The sequence below is a fragment of the Apium graveolens genome, chromosome 10 (assembly GCF_009905375.1).
Source record: "Apium graveolens cultivar Ventura chromosome 10, ASM990537v1, whole genome shotgun sequence".
Classification (NCBI taxonomy): domain Eukaryota; kingdom Viridiplantae; phylum Streptophyta; class Magnoliopsida; order Apiales; family Apiaceae; genus Apium; species Apium graveolens.
In genome coordinates this window covers 10,429,472-10,442,864 of record NC_133656.1, presented here as the reverse complement: position 1 = coordinate 10,442,864, position 13,393 = coordinate 10,429,472, and the positions used below count along the sequence as shown (strand labels likewise).

At 36.7% G+C, this 13,393-nt stretch overlaps 1 pseudogene; it reads right to left on the bottom strand.

Moving 5' to 3' along the window:
• LOC141690403 (protein LIKE COV 1-like) overlaps positions 1-11,112 on the bottom strand; it is a 112,505-nt pseudogene extending 101,393 nt beyond the window's left edge.
• Positions 11,113-13,393: the final 2,281 nt, after the last annotated feature.

The window sequence follows — 13,393 nt, the reverse complement described above, 5'->3', positions numbered from 1 at the left end:
ACCTCAAATCCAACATACAACCAACCTCCATCCTTATCACATCATAACAACCCCAACCAATTCAATTTAATCATTCATACTTATGCTTAAACTTAACTTTAATCATACTTAAGTTCCTTTAAATCAAAACCACAACAATTACCATTCCATTTCACTACCATTCCAAATCCCAAACTCTAAATCATAACAACAAGCTACAATATCATCCTACTAATCAAAATCATCTTATAATATATAGGAATCTAGGGTTTGGAGATGGTATACCTTCCTTGAAGTGGTGGGTGGAGCTAGGAAGCCTTAAGAAGCTTTGAGAAGTCTTAAGAATGCTTGGATCTTCAAGAAAAACAAGAAAAAGTTCAAGTTAAAAACTTGAAAACACTATTCATTGTCTTCTTCTTTGATTAAATGAAGAAGATTGAGAAAGAATTAATGGCTTAAACTCATGATATAGTCCTAACTAAGCATGAAGATGATTAGGGAATTATCTTACCAATTTAGGAAGCTTGGATCTTGGATTTTGAAAAATCTTGCCTTTAAAATGCTAAAAAGCCGAGAGCTCTCAAGAACAAGCCTTGGTTGCTTTTGATTTTTGATGGAAATGATTTTTACTTGGCTTGGTTGACTTGTTTTGTATTTGATTTAGTCAATTACCTTCTTGCCCTTGAAATTGTGTGATTACAAAGCTACCACACCTCCTTCCTTCCCATGTCATGCTTATGTCATCCTCATGATGTCATCCTCCCTTCCTTGTCCTCTTTCTATTGGTTGGATGACATCATTCCCACTAATCCCTTTGATTAACTTCCTAATCGTTTGCCTAATGACCGCTGATCTGTTATACGGTTCGCTTAACTTTCGTTCTCGTTTATCGTTTGAAGGATCATACCCGGGATCTTATTACTTAGGTTCCCTTAACCTTTCTCAATACATTATATTCCTTTTTATGATCCTCTATTATAATCCTTTAATTTAAATCCTTTTTATCCTGTTACCTTATACTCAATTCTCTCCGTATCTTATGGATTTCTGGGAAAAACCAAAGTGTTCGGAATTGGATTCTGACGATCTTTACATACACTTATATACTTCATAGAGTACTAATAATATCCCAGAATATCCATAACAGAACCCCTACATAGTGTGGCGTGAAAAGTTTTCTCATTCAGCTAAAACACTATTCACAAGGGTTACAAAAAGTTGAAAATTTTGGTGTTATTACAGTCTCCCCTCCTTAAAAGGATTCCGTCCCGGAATCAAACAGAAAACAAATGGGGGTACTTTTCTAGCATTGTGCTCTCTAGTTCCCAAGTTGATTCTTCCACATTATGATTCTGCCATAGTACTCTGACTAGCTTGATCACTTTGTTCCGAAGCACCTGCTCCTTCTTATCCATAATCCTTACTGGCTTCTCCACGTAAGTTAGATCTGGCTGCATATCCACCTGCTCGTACTCCACTATGTGCCTAGCATCCCGATGATACCTCCTTAGCATTGACACATGGAACACATTATGAACTTGTTGCAAATTAGGGGGTAGGGCTAGCTCGTAAGCTAACTTTCCAATCCGTCTTAATATCTCAAAAGGTCCAATATATCTTGGGCTTAGTTTTCCTTTCTTTCCGAACCTCATTAATCCCTTCCAAGGGGATACTTTCAACAGTACTAAGTCCCCTACTTCATATTCCTTGTCCTTTCGGGCTAGGTCTGCATATTTCTTTTGTCTGTCTTGGGCTGCTACAAGTCGCCCTCTGATAAGATCCACTATATCTTTGGTCCTTTGGACCACTTCGGGTCCGAGCATCTTCCGCTCTCCTACTTCATCCCAGTATAAGGGAGATCGACACCTTCTTTCGTACAGGGCCTCATAAGGCGGCATTCCGATGCTAGCATGAAAGCTATTGTTATAAGAAAACTCGATCAACGGCAGGTGATCATCCCAACTTCCTTTAAGGTCTATTGCACAGACTCTCAACATATCCTCTAGTGTCTGGATGGTCCTTTCACTCTGTCCATCCGTTTGGGGATGGTACGCGGTACTCATATTTAACTTGGTCCCCGCACACTCCTGAAAGCTCCTCCAAAATCTGGAGTTGAACCTAGGGTCTCGGTCTGAGACAATGGACGATGGGACTCCATGTCGCGTCACTATTTCCTTAAGGTAAATGTCCATCAGTCTATCGACTGTGTATCTCTCATTGATAGGAATGAAATGAGCTGACTTTGTCAGTCGGTCTATAATTACCCAAATGGCGTCGTAATTGGCTTTCGTCCTTGGCAAGCCTACAACAAAATCCATCGCTATCCGTTCCCATTTCCATTCGGGAATCTCCAGGGGTCGCAAAAGTCCACTGGGTCTCTGGTGCTCTGCCTTTACTCTTTGGCAAGTCAAACACTTGTTTACCCATTCTGCTACGTCCCTCTTCATGTTGGGCCACCAGTAATATTCCTTCAAATCCCTATACATCTTGGTACTTCCCGGGTGAATGGAATACCTTGAACTATGGCCTTCATCCAAAATCTCATCTTTAAGTTCTTGAACATTCGGAACCCAAATTCGGTAGGAGTACCTCATTATCCCTTTATCATCTTTCTCAGTATGGATCTCCTCTCCAGTCATTGACTCTCTGTCTTCATTCATTATTTTCTCCTGGCACAATCTGATCTTTTCCAATAACTCTGGCTGCATTGAGATCTCAAAAAGCTTTTCAGTTCCGGTTCCGGTTACCTTTACTTCTATTTCCATTCTCTCAAAATCCCTTATCAACTCTTCCGAAGTCATTATCATTCTGAGTCTTTCCTTTCTACTAAGGGCATCAGCCACCACATTGGCTTTCCCTGGATGATAGAGAATCTCACAATCATAGTCCTTGATTAGTTCTAACCATCTCCTCTGGCGCATGTTGAGCTCTTTCTGCGTAAATATGTACTTGAGGCTCTTATGGTCTGTGAAAATCTCGCACTTCTCTCCATACAAGTAGTGCCTCCAAATTTTTAAAGCAAATACTATTGCCGCGAGCTCTAGGTCATGAGTAGGATATCTAACCTCGTATTCCTTCAGTTGTCTCGACGCATACGCAATAACTTTACCGTGCTGCATAAGCACACATCCTAATCCTTTGTGCGACGCGTCACTATATATCACAAAATCTCCTTTTCCGTCCGGCAATGCCAATACCGGAGCCGTTATCAACCTTTTCTTTAATTCCTGAAAACTGTTCTCGCATTTCTCCGTCCATTCAAACTTCTCTGTCTTACGAGTAAGTCGTGTCAAAGGGGCTGCGATCTTCGCAAAGTCCTGTACAAATCTACGATAGTAGCCGGCCAATCCTATGAAACTCCTTACCTCTGTGGGTGTGGTTGGCCTTTCCCAATTTGAGACCGCCTCTATCTTGGAGGGGTCGACCAATACTCCTTCTTTATTGATCACATGTCCTAAAAACTGTACTTCATTCCGCCAGAATTCACACTTCGAGAATTTGGCATATAACTGCTCCTCTCTGAGTATTCCTAGAGCTATCCTCAAATGCTCTGCATGTTCTGCCTCAGTTCTTGAGTAGATCAAAATATCATCGATAAAAACTATCACACACTTGTCCAAGTACTTCTTAAATACTCTATTCATTAAATCCATGAAAGCCGCTGGGGCGTTGGTTAATCCAAAGGACATTACCAAGAACTCATAATGCCCATACCTGGTACGGAACGCTGTCTTGGAAATATCTTCGGGTTTAATCTTTAGTTGGTGATATCCAGTTCTCAGGTCAATCTTGGAAAAATAAACAGCATCCTTTAGCTGGTCGAACAGATCGTCTATTCTAGGTTGGATGACATCATTCCCACTAATCCCTTTGATTAACTTCCTAATCGTTTGCCTAATGACCGCTGATCTGTTATACGGTTCGCTTAACTTTCGTTCTCGTTTATCGTTTGAAGGATCATACCCGGGATCTTATTACTTAGGTTCCCTTAACCTTTCTCAATACATTATATTCCTTTTTATGATCCTCTATTATAATCCTTTAATTTAAATCCTTTTTATCCTGTTACCTTATACTCAATTCTCTCCGTATCTTGTGGATTTCCGGGAAAAACCAAAGTGTTCGGAATTGGATTCTGACGATCTTTACATACACTTATATACTTCATAGAGTACTAATAATATCCCAGAATATCCATAACAGAACCCCTACATAGTGTGGCGTGAAAAGTTTTCTCATTCAGCTAAAACACTATTCACAAGGGTTACAAAAAGTTGAAAATTTTGGGGTTATTACAGTATCCGTTAAAGGCAGGCACGTAATAACAATTTATCAAGTTCTCAATCTCGCTTATGGGCAAAATTAGGTATCGAGTTCCTTCAACTAGAGAAACAACTTTTGCCACAATTCTAACCCGATACCTGAAGCTTGACCATTGCTAGTCTTCTTCTTTAGATCTTCCATACAAGCTCGACAATTTAACTTCCAATCATCCAATTATTTCCACAGAAGTGACAATCATCTCTTTTAGCAACACCACTATCAGGCTTCAAAAGCCCTTTGGGATTGGACTTTGGTTGGGCACAGAATAAGATCAAATATTCATATTGCCTATCCACTTTCCTTTCCCATTTGCATTCCACGTGAACACCATCAATATGGACGTAATTCATGCCTTTATCATGTTATTTTCAGCAGTTCTAAACATGCCTAACAACTCAGTGAGTGTTCTGTCTATCTCATTCCTTTTGTTCGTAACAAACTGAGAATAGAAGTTGTTCAAAGATTGTTTGATCAAATCAAGCTGAGTCTCTAGACCATTCTTGAAACCTAAAAATATTAAGGTACATATACCTATCATCTTTAGAACATATGGTCCAACCGGATATAATTCTCCCATTAATGCAAAAGTATGGTGCCTTATTATTGTCAAATCTTTCTGACGAGCCTATCCTTCAAACAACCTTTGAAGATGCTCAATCATATCATAAGCATCATTATACTCTTGTTGCTTCTAAAGCTCAGCACTCATAATTCCAAGCATTAGACATGAAACATCTATTTTATAATCAATTTGCTTCTCGTAAGCATTTTGTTCAGCACATGTTTCATTCTCAGCTAGAAGAAATAAGGGAGAGGTTTGAGTGACATCCTTGAACCTGAGGATAATCCTCAAGTTCCCTTGTCAATTGTGGAAATTATTTCATGTCAGCTTGTCCTTCTTAAGGACTATTACATAGAGAAGTTATTTGTGTTATTTATCATTTGATATCTACAATATTAAAGTGCATAAAAATGACTTAGTCTACAGATGATCATTAAATTATGTTCAATTGATTATTCATATAGATATTCATAATATATATCTCCCACCATTTTTATCAAATCAATAGCCCTAACTATTAATTCAGAAAGAATATCTTCTATATCCTTTCTAGTGAGCCAAGATCCATATTTCACCATGTGTTAGGTCAGCTTTGGCTTTTCTCCTAAAACATGATTATTTAGATAGACAACATTTGTCAATTATATCAACTATATAACTCTTGGATAGCTTGGCGGAACAACATTTGTTCATATTTATCTAATAAATCTCGCCAAACTCTATGCCTCTAAGTTCACAATCCTATTGTGGTAACTTAGTTAAGTCAAACCCAATAGTCAAAAAATATCAATATACTTCAACACATCTCCCAAGATAGATAGAAATACTTCGCTTTGGCGAACCCACTACTTTTCGATCTAGGGGTTAACACATTGGACTCATTGAAAGGCATCTGATCAACTTAATATTAATTTAGGGTTTTGTTGGTTTTAAAGGGATCATGATCCCATCATAAAGAGATTCTCAATTTTTCCTTGAATAAAATACTTCAAATCAATATTCGTCAATATTTTGATTTCCATGTAGTGAGGGAGTCACTACGGTCTCGCTTAAAACCCACAACCTTACAAGTTCAATGAACTCGCTTTTGACAAAATCACCCCATGTCAGAAATTAAAAAAAAATGTATTTTATTCCGTATTTCATAAACACGAGAATCCCATAATCGTTTGATCATTTTAAAAACTTGAGTCATTACAGATTTTATCTTGTTTAGCAAGCATGGCATGGGTGTCGTATCGAAACCATGCATCCTTAATCTAATTAAGCATGTATTTTAATAAACTACTCTACACATACATTCATCATATGTGCATATATATGTAAAGTGCAATAAATAAATGTGGTTAGTTGTGGCTTTATCCTGTGTGATCTTCATCAAGCTAAGGATAAAGATCTAGGTCAATCTAAGGTGAAAAATAAATACAAGCTAACTATGATATGTCTTCTTTCTTGTATTGCTTCCTTGGATGTCCTCCATGTGGGATTACCCTTGATCTTCAAATCTTCATTTCTTCATGTACATTACAATAATGAAATACAAAAACTAATCTAATGAACTTACAAGAAGAACTCGAGTTACATTTGAGATTTAAAAATTACAAGATTAAACGACATGTAAGCCGTATTTATAAAACCAAAACCATTAACCTAAGGTCATAAGCCATAACCATCCACCATGCTCAATTAACACATAAGAACATGTTAAAACACATTATATGATCTTAACATATCATACCCATCATGATCTAATCATAAAAATAAAATATGGAAAAAATCAGAAAAATCAGAATCAAATTCTGAAAACATTAAATCGCTGATTACAGGGCCTAAAAGATGCCAAATGCCTTACAGATCAATCGCTGATAGCTTTAACTATTACGTTCAGACACTCGATTCCATATGAAATAGCATATTTGTTTGCCAAAATCGAACACCAGACACAGATTTCAGCAAATCCGCTGCATCCGATTCAGAATCGTATCAAATACGATTCTTAAAATAAGAACAAACATAAAACATGTATATATCAGTATATATATAGATTACATAATCATCATATGATTATACAACTCTCATGAATATCATATATATTCAAAACATATACATACATATGCATATATAAACATAATAACATTTAAACATTCAAAATCGCATACATAACAGTCACAGAATATTGTATACATGTTATCATCATAAAACCAGTAAAAACATAAACGAATTAAACACTTTTCACGAGTAGCTCTGATGCCATTATTGGGTTTCGAGCACATAAACACAACGGAAACAGTAATTAAAAATATGAAAAATCAGAATTTTTGAAACCCACCGCAGGATCCATGCGAAAAATAGATATTTAATTTGTAGATTAGATTGTTTACCTTAAGAAGCTTTACACATTGGTTGAGTAATGGATTTCCAAAGCTTGTTCAATCACCACGCATCCCCCTCTCGCGATTTACGCTCTATCGGTATCCACACGAATGCTTGAACGCAAGGATTGAATGTGTACTAGCACAAACTCGTTTCTTCTTGCTCTCTCCATCTTCTCCCTTGGTGACTAGGGTTTTAGTAAAAGTCTTTTGCATACAAAATCAGCCACACAAAAGATATTATATAGAAAGTATAATGACTTTTAATGAAATCAATGTATATTAATTCTCGTATAGACATATAATGACTTCAGGTCTAAGGACCATTACATCATTATCACTATGAGAATTACTTATGACACAACAAACATGTAGAATCTCACATCGGATCTGTCCAACACCATTTACATATACATATGCCAGTGTTTTTTACTTTGGTATCACTATACCTATGATCAATGAGATGTGATCATCAGTCAACAAACACATCAGTCATAATGCATTATTATTGTCCCCTAATAATAATACTCGACCAGGGACCTTTAGGAATGTTGATACTATTCTCATAATCTCATTTCTAAGTCACGTACTTAGAGATATAGAATTGCATATCATATTCAAAGGACATTTATTAATCTAACATTTATATCACAGTAAATCAAGAATTAATAAATTATAAAGGGAATAATCGATAGAACATAAACATTAATAATCCTAATGTCTTAAACTAAAAAATCATAGTGTTGTCTCTAGGGCGCAAACACTAACAATCTCTCTAATACTCATGGAACTAGTATGACCATCTTACTTCTGCTGTGAAAGAGCCTTAGTCAGTGGGTCTGCAACACTATCATTACTCTGCACTTTACATTTATATATCCTATCATTAATCTCATTAACCAGGTGATATTTCTTAAGCACATGCCTAAACAGCCTCCTTGGCCGTTTTAAAAGTATCAATATATTCGGCTTCCATTAGAATCATCAATGTTCTTGTTGTGAACCATTCCAGCTAACATAACTTATATTTAGACAAAACTCAAACCAGACATAGACACATAATCATCCTTGTCTATCCAAAAATTAGGCTAAGAAGCTAGTATCAATGTAACCCTTTACAACCAGTTTCCTATCTTCTCCATACACCAGAAGGAACATGGACCTGTGGTAATTTATGTCATAACAAATCTGCCATTGACTTCGTGAAGAATCCAGTTTTTCATGGACACAACAAATATATCAACATTCGATATCATTTTATACGCGAATGTGTGGATCGTGGGGAAATTGTGATTAAAACGTTCGAACAGAAGAACAGCGAGCTGATATTCTGACAAAGGCAATGACGGCAGTCAAGTTCGAGAGGATGTGTGCATTACTGGGAGTAAAGAAGTTGACAGACTCAGTTTAGACTATGGGGGGTGTGTGTTGGAATATAGTCTAAACTAAATAAAATGTGCATGTGGCACTTAGCTGTTGATTAGTGGTATTTGATTTGGTCTTATGATTTGATTGAATAAGTGATCCTATTTTATAGGAGCAGTAGCATAATTTTAGGATGTCAAGTAGAAGTAATTTCCTATATATCTCGTTGTATGAAACCTAGAGATAATTAGCAGAATTTATTTTGTTAGTACATCTTTTGTTTCTCTCTCTCAGTTTATATATATATATACGTTTCATTCAAGAACAAAGGCTTAAATCCCTACACTCAACACCTGAAATCTGATGGAGAATAATAGTTGTGGTAATAAATCCAAATGCATATTCTCCAATACGTGGATGTCTTATTATAGCCACATCCTTGAACACACGTGAGTTTTGGTTTGAAAGAAATTATTGTTTTTTATTGTACTGCTTTGACAATGGTTCTTCTATAATTATATATCGAGAAGTTTATACCAGGTGACATTGCTGAACTAATTTGCTTAGAAGCAGCATATATATAGCTCATCAGAGGCAACTTCTTTATAAACCATTCTCCTAATGCAAGAAGAGAAGTTCCTAACCAAGAAGACATAAAAACTCCAACCATGAAGATGAAAGCAATGGAGGTCACAAGTCCAAGACCTGCGCAAGTAAATTTTATGTACAGATCAAACTAAGAAGCATTTTTTATCTGAAAACATAGTTGTGTTACTTTATCTTGCTCTTGCATTACCTCATAAAAAACAAAATCACAAAATTGCAACCTATTATCATTATTATTGTTATAACTGTTGAGTATACAACAACAAAAATAAAACCCAAAGCGAATAAACAAGAACAAAAAAAGTAAACGACAATCACACAAGACAAAGATTTACGTGGTTCGGAAATTCCTACTCCACAAGCCGTACTAATTTTGTATTGATCTCTCACAATAAGTTGTATTATGGTTTTACAATTACACGAGTATTTATAAGAGAAAAAACTATGCCTAAATCAAAATTATAGTCCAAATCTGAAAAGTAGACTAATCCATAAACTAATCTGAATAGTCTATTTTCGTGGGCTTAATTAATAGACTCCACAAACCCAACAATCTCCCACTTGGAGGCTGGCCAATCTTCATTTCACTCTTGTAAGTCTAGTAAAATCAGTTCTTAATCAATAACTCTAACTAGTGCAGTGCCTTTTTATCAATCTATTCTGAAGGCCAGTTGAAGCTACACAAAGCTTCAACTTTTCATTTGTAACCACCTTAGTCAACATATCTGCATGATTCTTTGAACCAATGATTTTCTTCAAGGACAAAGTACCATTGCTTATCAACTCTCTTGTAAAGTGATATCTCAGTTGAATATGCTTCGTCCTAGCATGAAACATGGGATTCTTCGCAAGATGAATAACACTCTGACTGTCGCTATACAAAGCAATGTCTGCGTGTTTCTTACTCAACTCCTCAAGAAAATTATTTAACAAAATCATCTCCTTGCTAGCTTCAGAGATAGCCATATATTCTGCTTCTGTGGTGGAAGAGTAACACTCTTTTGAAGTCGAGACATCCAACTAACTGCGGTGCCACCCAATGTGAAAATATAACCTGTTGTACTTTTTCTTGTATCCAAACATCCACCCAAATCTGCATTTGAGAACCCTTCCAAGATAACATCTTTCTTGCTGAAACATAGTACAACCTTGGATGTGCCTTTCAAGTAGCGTAACAACCACTTGACTGCTTCTCAATGCCCTATTTTTGGATTAGACATAAATCTGCTAACAACTCTCACTGCATGAGCAATGTTTGGCCTTGTACACACCATAGCATATATTAAATTGCCAACTGCAGATGCATAAGGAACTTTAGCCATATCTTTCTTGCCTTCATCCATTTTAGGTGATTGCTTCTTTGTGATGTTAAAATGACTCGACAACGGTGTACTTCTGATCTTCGCATCCTGGACACTGAATTTCTATAACAAATTCTCAATATACTTCTCTTGAGAGAATTTTAAAGTACCTTAAGCTCTATCCCTTATGATGCTCATACCAAGTATCTGTTTTGCTACACCCATATCCTTCATCTCAAACTCCTCAGACATCTGTCTCTTTAACTTGTTGATTTCCCTCATGTTTGATCCTGCTATCAACATACAACAATAATATAATACAAGATGAATCAAACTATTTAAAGTAACAACAAGGATCCATAGCACTCCTCATGTATCCATTCTTTATCATAAAGTTTTCCAACTTCAAGTACCATTGTCTTGGTGCTTTCTTTAAACCATACAAGCTTTTTATAAGCTTACAAACAAGGTTTTCTTTCCTAACTACCTGAAATCCCTCTAGCTGAACCATGTAGATGTCTTCCTCAAGATCATCATGTAAGAACGCGGTCTTATGTAACTCCTCTGTAGCCACAATACTTAGCGCAATTCTAACTGTAGTCATCTTAACAACGGGAGAAAATATATCGGTATAGTCAATACCCTTTTTCTATTGATAACCATTGACTACTAATATTTCCTTGTATCTTTTACTGCCATCATGTTCTTCTTTGACCCTGAACACCCACTTATTCTGTAAATCCTTCTTTCCTGCTGGTAACTCTATTAAAGACCAAGTCTCATTCTTCTCAAGAGAACTCATCTCCTCATCCATGGTTGATTTCCACTGAACTGAATCATCCACTTGTACTACCTCTGAATAACACTGTGGCTCCCTGTCATCGGCCAATAACATATAATATGCTGAAGGAGAATATCTTTGTGGTGGCCTCACATTTCTGCTAAATTTTCTTACCTCACTCTGTGGAGTTACTGGAACCCTGTCATCAACATTCTCCGAACTCCCACTATTTCCTGCAAGATTTGTTTCTGTAATATCTTCAAGCACTGCTTCCTCTTTCTCAGGTTGTTCATTTGTAAACTTAGAATCGACTACAAGCTTATCCTTATACACCGCATTCTCATTAAAAGTAATATCTCTACTTCTAACGAACTTCTTAGTCAGTTCATCCCAGAAACGATATCCCATATCATCTGAGCCATAACCAATGAAGATACACTTCTTTAATTTTAGATCAAGCTTGTCCCTATCGGAATATTTAACATGCACATAAGAAAACTCGCAAGTATATAAAATTTACCTCTATTACCAGCCACTCTTCTTCAGGAATCTTGAACCCCAAAGGACTTCAAGGTCCTCTATTTATGAGATACGCTGTTGTGCTAACTGCATCAGCCCAAAACATCTTTGACAACCCTGCATGTAATCTCATACTCTTGACCCTCTCATTCAAGGTTCTATTCATGCGCTCTATAACACCATTCTGTTGTGGTGTCTCTGTAATAGTTTTAGTCATTCTAATCCAAAATTCTGCGCAATAACTTTTAAACTCATCACTACTGTATTCAACACCATTATCTGATATCAAACACTTCAACTTCAAACCGGTCTGATTTTTAACTTCAGTCTTCCAATTCTTGAAAGTAGCAAACATATCTGATTTATTCTTTAAAAAATAAACCCATACCTTTCTAGTAGAATCATCAATAAAAGTGACATAGTACCAAGATCCGCCCAACGACGCAACTGTTGTTGGACCATATACATCTGTATGAACTAGCTCTAACTAGTTACCCTTGGGGGTCCTCCCTGATTTTGGAAAAGTATCACGTTTCCGTTTTCCAAGAACACATGGCTCACAGAGTCCAACTTCCACATTCTTCAACTCTGGAATCTTTCCCTTCGAAGTTAACAACTTCATACCTTTTTCACTCAAATGACCAAGCCTTTGGTACCAAAGTTAAAGACTCATTCTCATCAGCAACTACATTTGCTTCATATCTAGACTGTTCAATAATGTATAAAGTCCCCTTTTTCTCTCCACGAGCAATAACTAGATTCCCCTTTATAACCTTCCATTATCCGTCTCCGAAAGTAACTCAATACCCTTCCTTATCAAACTGACCCACAGATAACAACATCTTCTTTAGTCCATGAATGTACCTTACATCTTTGAACATCCAGCTAGTTCCCAAAGAGATTCTGAGATTAATATCTCCCATGCCCGCAATATCCAAAGTCTCATCATCAACAAGACAAACTTTACCAAAATTTCCAACTCTAAAATTTAACATTAAATCCTTGCAAGGGGTAGTATGGAATGATGCATCGGAATCCATAACCCATGATTCAACCGAACATTCAACACAATAAATCAAAGCAACATCATCCACCACTTCTCAACTACATTAGCTGAATTATCCTCTTTACTCTTGCCTTTGGGAGCCGCGGGAGCCGTGCACTGATTCCTGAAATGACCCTTCTTCTGACAATTCCAACAAACAATATCCTTGCGATCTTTAGATTTTCCTCTCTTCTGTGACTTCGATCTGCTACGCCCCTTATTATGTACCTTTTCAAACTTTCTGCCTCTACTCTCAACACTCAACAAGGAACCTGACGACTCTCCTGAGTTTCTCCTACAAATATCTTCTCCAAGTATTGAATCTCGAACTACATCAAAAGTCATCTTACCGCTCCCAGATGAATTACTTATAGCAGTGACAAATCCTGACCAACTGTCTAGTAATGAGGATGCCAATAACAAGACCTGTACTTCATCATCGAATTTAATATCCACTGATACCAATCTTGCTAAGATGGAATTAAATTCGTTCACATGATCAGCAACACAATCTCCTTCATTCAATCTCGTGGTAACTAA